The sequence below is a fragment of the Astyanax mexicanus genome, chromosome 22 (assembly GCF_023375975.1).
Source record: "Astyanax mexicanus isolate ESR-SI-001 chromosome 22, AstMex3_surface, whole genome shotgun sequence".
NCBI classification, from domain to species: domain Eukaryota; kingdom Metazoa; phylum Chordata; class Actinopteri; order Characiformes; family Acestrorhamphidae; genus Astyanax; species Astyanax mexicanus.
In genome coordinates this window covers 23,144,988-23,151,698 of record NC_064429.1, presented here as the reverse complement: position 1 = coordinate 23,151,698, position 6,711 = coordinate 23,144,988, and the positions used below count along the sequence as shown (strand labels likewise).

At 39.1% G+C, this 6,711-nt stretch overlaps 1 long non-coding RNA gene across 1 annotated transcript; it reads right to left on the bottom strand.

Moving 5' to 3' along the window:
- Positions 1-2,393: 2,393 nt before the first annotated feature.
- On the bottom strand, positions 2,394-6,183 carry LOC111191765 (uncharacterized). Its single transcript, XR_002649650.2, has 4 exons — positions 6,011-6,183; positions 4,649-4,901; positions 3,700-3,771; positions 2,394-3,520 (listed from the first exon to the last, which is right to left on the bottom strand). It is a non-coding gene; the product is annotated as an uncharacterized LOC111191765 (long non-coding RNA).
- Positions 6,184-6,711: the final 528 nt, after the last annotated feature.

Sequence of the window (6,711 nt, the reverse complement as noted above, 5' to 3'; positions counted from 1 at the left end):
TCCCATAAGAGAGTTCTTATACCTTATGAGAACTCTTCTCAGTGCTGCTGACTGGGCATTTATATCTGTTAATGGTGTCTCACCAGAAATTGCTCTGAACATCATGGTTAAAAGAAACTGAAATTTGCAATTAAACAGAAATTAAAATAACCAATTTCTAATTATTTTTTTTATGCCTGGAAGGTGAAGGTGATGTGTTGGCAAGGCCCCAGCTTTCTAGATGATTTCTACATGAACTAAAATATCAAGTAGATCTTGTGGGATGTATCCAGTAGCGAGTACCAATGAAACAACAATTAGGTAATAATGACTCCCAATGATCAATGATGCTCATGAAGGCCTCCTCTCACAACTTACAGGACTTACAGAATGTACTGTTACTGCTACAGTCTCAGTGCCACATACTGTACCACAGGACACCTACAGAGGTCTTGTGTATGGCGTCACATCAATGTCAAAAGGCAAAAATACGAGGTAAAAAAAATAACCAGCGTGTTTTAACATTTTGCGTGTGTAAATGAACTTCTTGTGAGCACAAATGCTTAATTTTTCTCCTCTCGGGTGCTTTTTTCCTCGCGCGCTGTGTGAATTACCTGCTGCAGCAGTTTGTGCTCGACTCGAGTTTTGAAAGGGGTGGTTTTGTCAGTTGCGGGGCGAAGTCAGGGTCGCCTCCCTCAGCAAATGCTATTGGCTGATATCTCCAGGGTTTGTGATGGACTGCCTACTTCCATGAGCCAGAGGAGGGTGGGGAAAGAAGGACAGCAGGAGAGTTTGCTAGCTGTCTATGCTAACAGGAAAGAAAAAAAACCCTTAAGGAGAAAAATGAAGCTCGAGAGCAACATTTTCTTCAGCGAGCATATGATTTTTTTGCTTGCTAGTTTCACATTTGTGCTCACGAGAAGTTAATTTACACACGCAAAATGTTAAAACAAGCTGGTTAATTTTTTTCACCTGGTATTTAGCGCCCTCGACTTTTGACATTGATGGGATGCCATACTTGTGGAGTCCATGCCTCATGCCTCAATGGGGAGGAACGGTTTGGCAGTGTTTAGGGGATCACACAGTATTAGACAGGTGGTTATAATGTTGTTGCTGATTGATGTAAATACAGATTTTAACAGTCAAGAAACAGACACAGAGAAAAGATAGAGAGAGCAGGCACGTGTGTGTGTGTGTGTGTGTGAGTGTGTGTGTGTTTCCACAGGCTTGTCAGCATGCAGCAGCTGTGAGCAGCGGCTCTTTATCTGCTAATGCAGTGCATTACAGAGTCCTTGGAAAATCTCTGCTTCTATGAGGGCAGATGAAACAGATCCGGATGGGCTCCTGCTTTAAACAGATTACAGCTCCAGCAGTCACAATCTGCAGACGCGTTTGAAGCCCCGTGAGTGGCTGTCGCCGACCATCAAATGCCTTCAGGCTTGGGTGTCAGGGGAGTCCAGGCCTGAGGAGGCCCAGGAGCCGGCCCACTCACTGCGATTAATAAGCGTTTTACTGAACTGGACTGGTGTATTACTGGACCAACACTGGATTGGCTCAGGAAAAGTCCAGAGACAGTCTGTCTCAAAAAGGTCATGGGAAGAAGAATTATGAGGGGACATTATAAAGGTCAAAAGCATCGGAGCAGAAGATGATAAGAATCTTCTTGGGACTTTTTTTAAATACTAAACAGTCTAGAGTTAGAATTTAGATCACTGATTTTAAAGGAGAGATAATGAATATATAATGTTATAATAATATTTTAAAGCTTTTGTTTTTGCAGGCATTAATCGTTTATTAACTGTCAGGGTTAACACTACAATACAGTGCTAATCTGAGTGATGATGGGAATTGATTGAACATTATTTTGGAAGGTTCTGGGAATAAACAAAAATTAAATAAATAAATAAATACATTTTTGTGGCTTTCTGCCAGTTCCTGACATGATGAAGTTATAAAACTGCTTTCTAAATACAGCATAAACCCTATCAATAAAGGAAATTAAGCACATTAAGGCCCCATCCAAACATATCAGGATATTTATCAGACAGTTCAATCTTCTAATAGTTTGAGGCAAAATTCTAAAAGAGAAAAGTTTTTGTTTTTTTATTTCCATTTATTATATTGAAGAAGAATAGAGTTCATTAACTTTTTAAATTTTTTTTTTTTTTCCCGAACCTTACAATCAGAAGTTCAGGGGAAAAAAGTTTTATTTTTTGAAAACTGGATTTGTAACAAAAAAAAAAAGAAAAAAAAAAAAGGGAAAATCTAAAAATCGAGTTTCTATTTTTGAATTTAGCCTCAAATGGTCAAAACTGATGAATAAATAAAAAAAATCAACATTGTTTTTTTTAGTCTATAAACTATGGACAACATTTTCCCAAATTCCAAATAAAAATATTATCATTTAGAGCATTTATTTGCAGAAAATGAGAAATGCAGAAATAACAAAAAAGATGCAGAGCTTTCAGACCTCAAATAATGCAAAGGAAACAAGTTCACGTTCATATGGAATAACCCTGGTTTTTAATCACAGTTTTTATGCATCTTGGCATGTTCTCCTCCACCAGTTCGATTTTTGGTTTGATGGATTGTGATCATTCATCTTCCTCTTGATTTTATTCCAGAGGTTTTCAATTTGGTAAAATCAAAGAAACTCATCATTTTTATGTGGTCTCTTATTTTTTCAAAGCTGTAAATGGGCGAAAAATGCAGATATATCCTCAGTTTTCAGAATGTGATTACATGTGGATGGGGCCTAACGTATAAAGCATGCTCTATGTTAATTTCAGCCAAAACTACTGATAAAGGTTACACAGCAGATTCACATAAAAGGGGTTGTGGATGTAGAATCACCCGTTTATGTAGGTTATTCATTAACCGTTTGTTTAGAGTTAGTTTACTCTAATGATACCCCTCGTAGCATCTGATAGATCTATCCTCCCACCCTCCTACAGGCTTCACCACCCTTTTTTTTGTTTCACTGTATGGTTTTGGTTGTGATTTGTTTCCTCTGGATTCGGTTTCAGTGTCTCATGTTAAACCATGGAAGTTTACATTAACACTATATTATATTATAACAATAGACAGAATAGACTGAAAGCTTTAAAAGAATAAAGACCGTCCCAATATGTATAGGTTGTAAAGAGCTTTCGCAGAAATAACGTTCAGGGACTGATCAATAGATCTAAAGCTTTATGGTCTGCTGGGTGGGCGTCACCCTCTTTCTTCAAGCTCCACAGGGAGAAACACCTCCTGAAACAGCACTACAAGATGAGGGTTCTCTGGGTATCACTATGTGCTCCCTAAACAAGACATCAATAGCACGCGACACAAAAGTCAGGTGTATAATTGCTTTGGAAGGCTGATCCCAGAACATCAGTGCGCACTGCTATGGTGGCTTTTTTGTCTCTAGACGCCCTTCACACCCAGCTGATGGACAAAGCAGGATCTCCAGCTTCAGCTTTGGAGGACAAAGGCGTCTCTAGCCAGTCCGCCTCTTTTCAGTTCACCTGAAATATTGGGTTTCCTCAGCACCCCCCTCCTCCAGACACACACACATACACACACACACACACACTGTGGTGAATAGGAAGCTCAAGATGCTGAAGCGTAGTTAGAGCTATTGTCTGGCTGGATCGGACTTAAGTGGTGAGATTCCTTTCAGTCATGGTTTGGCAAAGATTGAGTTATGGATGGGTTTTGATGGATTTGGAAACTTACTTCAGTGGTTTTCAGCAGAAAGAAGGAGCCAAGACTGTGGGATGGCACAGTTTACTGCAACACTGCTCCCTACTGGAGAAAAACACACACATACACATACACACACACACACACACACACAGACACACATGTTCTCATCAATGTTGGGTACTTTCATTGACCCCTTTATGTCCATAAACTCTTAAATAATCAAAAGCCTTATTATTTAACCTTTTTTCTTGTCTGGTTCTATAAAGACGTGCAAAAAGTCATATATAAATGATATATCTGTACCTATACTGATCATAAAGTGTTACCAAAGAGGATGGCTTGGGAATACCCATACCTGGATAAGTTGTAAGGTGTTAACTTGTGAATAGGCTAAAAGGCTAAACATTGGCCAGTAAATGTGTCAAAAGTATTCACATTCATTACTCTGAAGAACTGCGGATGCTGACATATCACCTCAAGCTTTTTACTCAAGTAAAAGTATGTAAAAATACTGATTTCAAAATTACTTCAAGTGTAAAAGTAAAAGCTTAGTTGGGACATTTTGATTTGCTAAGTCTCTGCCAAGGATCATCATCATACTAGACTACATACATCTGCTATGTTCTTGCTGGTGTGATGAATAAATGCATATAAACCAATAGGGTGTCAGAATGGTATATGCTTATACTTCTCATCCATCTCATGAATATGTAAGAAGTAGAAGTGAAAAGTCGTCTGAAAAATAATTACTCCAGTAGGTAACAAAGATAAGCAGAATTTCTACTTAAGTGAGCTAACAAAGTATTTTTACTTAATTACTTGACACCTCTACTGGCCAGTGTGCTCATGGCAAGATGACTGACGAAGTCATGACACTGTTAATTGAGAAAAGTGAAAAATACTAGTGCAATTGCTTGTTGAAAAAATGGCTCCCGTTGGTCCAGCGGACTAAGGCACTACCACTATGATCGGGAAATACCTGGTTTAAATCCCATTCATGCTGCTTGCCATCAGCTGCTGGAGCCCTGAGAGAGCACAATTGACCTTGCTGGGAGGGTAGATGGAAGATATCGGAACTGAGTCTCTGCACTTTCCTCCGAGCACGCTGTAATGCTACTGAGCAATGCTGCATTAGCAACAGTTGGAAAAGAGGTGGTGGCATGTGCTAGTCTTCACCCTTCTGGTGTTGGGCATTGTTAGCCATAGGGGGGAGTCCTAATGAGTGGGTTGACCTTGTAAATTGTAGAGAATGGAACAAAAAAATAAATAAAAATAAAAATAAAAAAACACATTCAATGCAAAAGTCCCAGCACACATTTTCCACAAGTCACTGTCGTGTTTGTTCGCTTTCATGGGACATGACAAAAGTCATGGGATATGATACTAGATCCCGTCTAATGAAATTTGGCACATCAGTGTATACAAGTGTAAAAGTGTAGCTAAACACTGCAGTCTTGACCTTAACCTTACACTACACAAACCAAAAGCAAGCAAACAGTTCTGAGCTTAAAATATATACAAATAAACTGTATGATTTATTTTCCCATGGATTTCTTATTAAGACCAGCTAAAATATATTTTTTATCTTCTGTTTTGCTTAGAGTGCATCCAAAGGATTCCCATATTTAAGATTTGTTTGACTGTAACCTATAAAAGGAAGAAAAACACTACTAAAAATAAATAATCTGAGCACAGTAAAGACTTTTGTGTGTTTGTTTTTGAGCTGACCCACTTCCTTCACTAACTGTTGTCTGCTTCAGGGGCGTATCACTAAAACATGAGTAAGTTTAGACTTTGAATCACAATATATCCAGAGCTATAGGCTAAACTAAGCAAAACTGTTCTATATAGGACTTACAAATGGTTCTATGGCTATGTGACAATGTGAAAACCAAAAAATTATTACATTTCTATGCCGCATTTACTAAAGAGCATTACAAGAAGACATTTAGTACCTTGCCTTATAGTTCTTATTTCAAAAGTGTCCTTAAATTACAAAAACAAAACTTTTTTCTGCTCAGTGTTTAGAAAAAGTACATTTTAGCATTGTAAAAAAAAAAAAACTAAAATATTTTCCTTCTCTGTGTTTCTAATTTTTTTTTTATACATTTTAACACGTTTTAACAGTCTGGCTTGTGGTTGCTTGGCTCATTTGCATAAAGCTTACCTAGTAAGAACTAAAGCGGCAGGCTTGATGTTAGTTTTAAGGGTGTCAGTTACGTGGGTATGTTGTCTGTAATCACTTTATAGCTTGTCAGAACATGTTTTGAACATATTTTGTCCAAACAAACGGCTTTTATAAATGATGCATGATGATGATGTCACTGTGTAGATTACTCACCAAGAACTGTTGAAACATCTGTACACCTACTGATTTGTGTTTTCTAATCAGCCAGTCAGCAGAAAAGTAAGCAGAAAAACAAGACAATAATCCTTGAAGCAAAAGAGAAAAAGAAAAAAAATAAGGTTGCAGGTCAGTCAACCAAGAACAGAAAGCTGAGGCTGCAGTAAGAACCAGCTCGTTTGGGTCACGTGCCCTTACCAAGCCCATGCCTCTGCATGGTAATGCTTTCCATAATGTATTCCTGGTAAACATGTGACGCTATGGATTGAGGAATGGTAAATTATAGCACAACTTCGGAAACAGATGGTCCATTGCATCTGGCACCAAGTATCAGGCCTCGCTCAAATTCAAAGTGTTCAACCTAACTCACAAGATATCACCTCACAACCTATACAGGTGTGAGTCATCCCAGGCTTTCCCACTGAGGTACACTTCATGATTAAAATACATACTGCTTTGGTGCCGAGTGGTCCAGCGGTCAAAAGTGCTGCCACTATGAGCAGGAGGTCGCAGGTTTGAACCCCCGCTGATGCAGCTTTGCCATCAAGCTGCCGGCACTCAGAGGGAGCACAATTAGCCCTGCTCCCTCCGGGTGGGTAGATGGCGCTCTCTCCCCACATCACTCCTAAGGTGATGTCTGCAGCACAGGGCATCTGTGAGCTGATGTACCGGAACCGAGCCGCTGTGTTTCCTCCAAG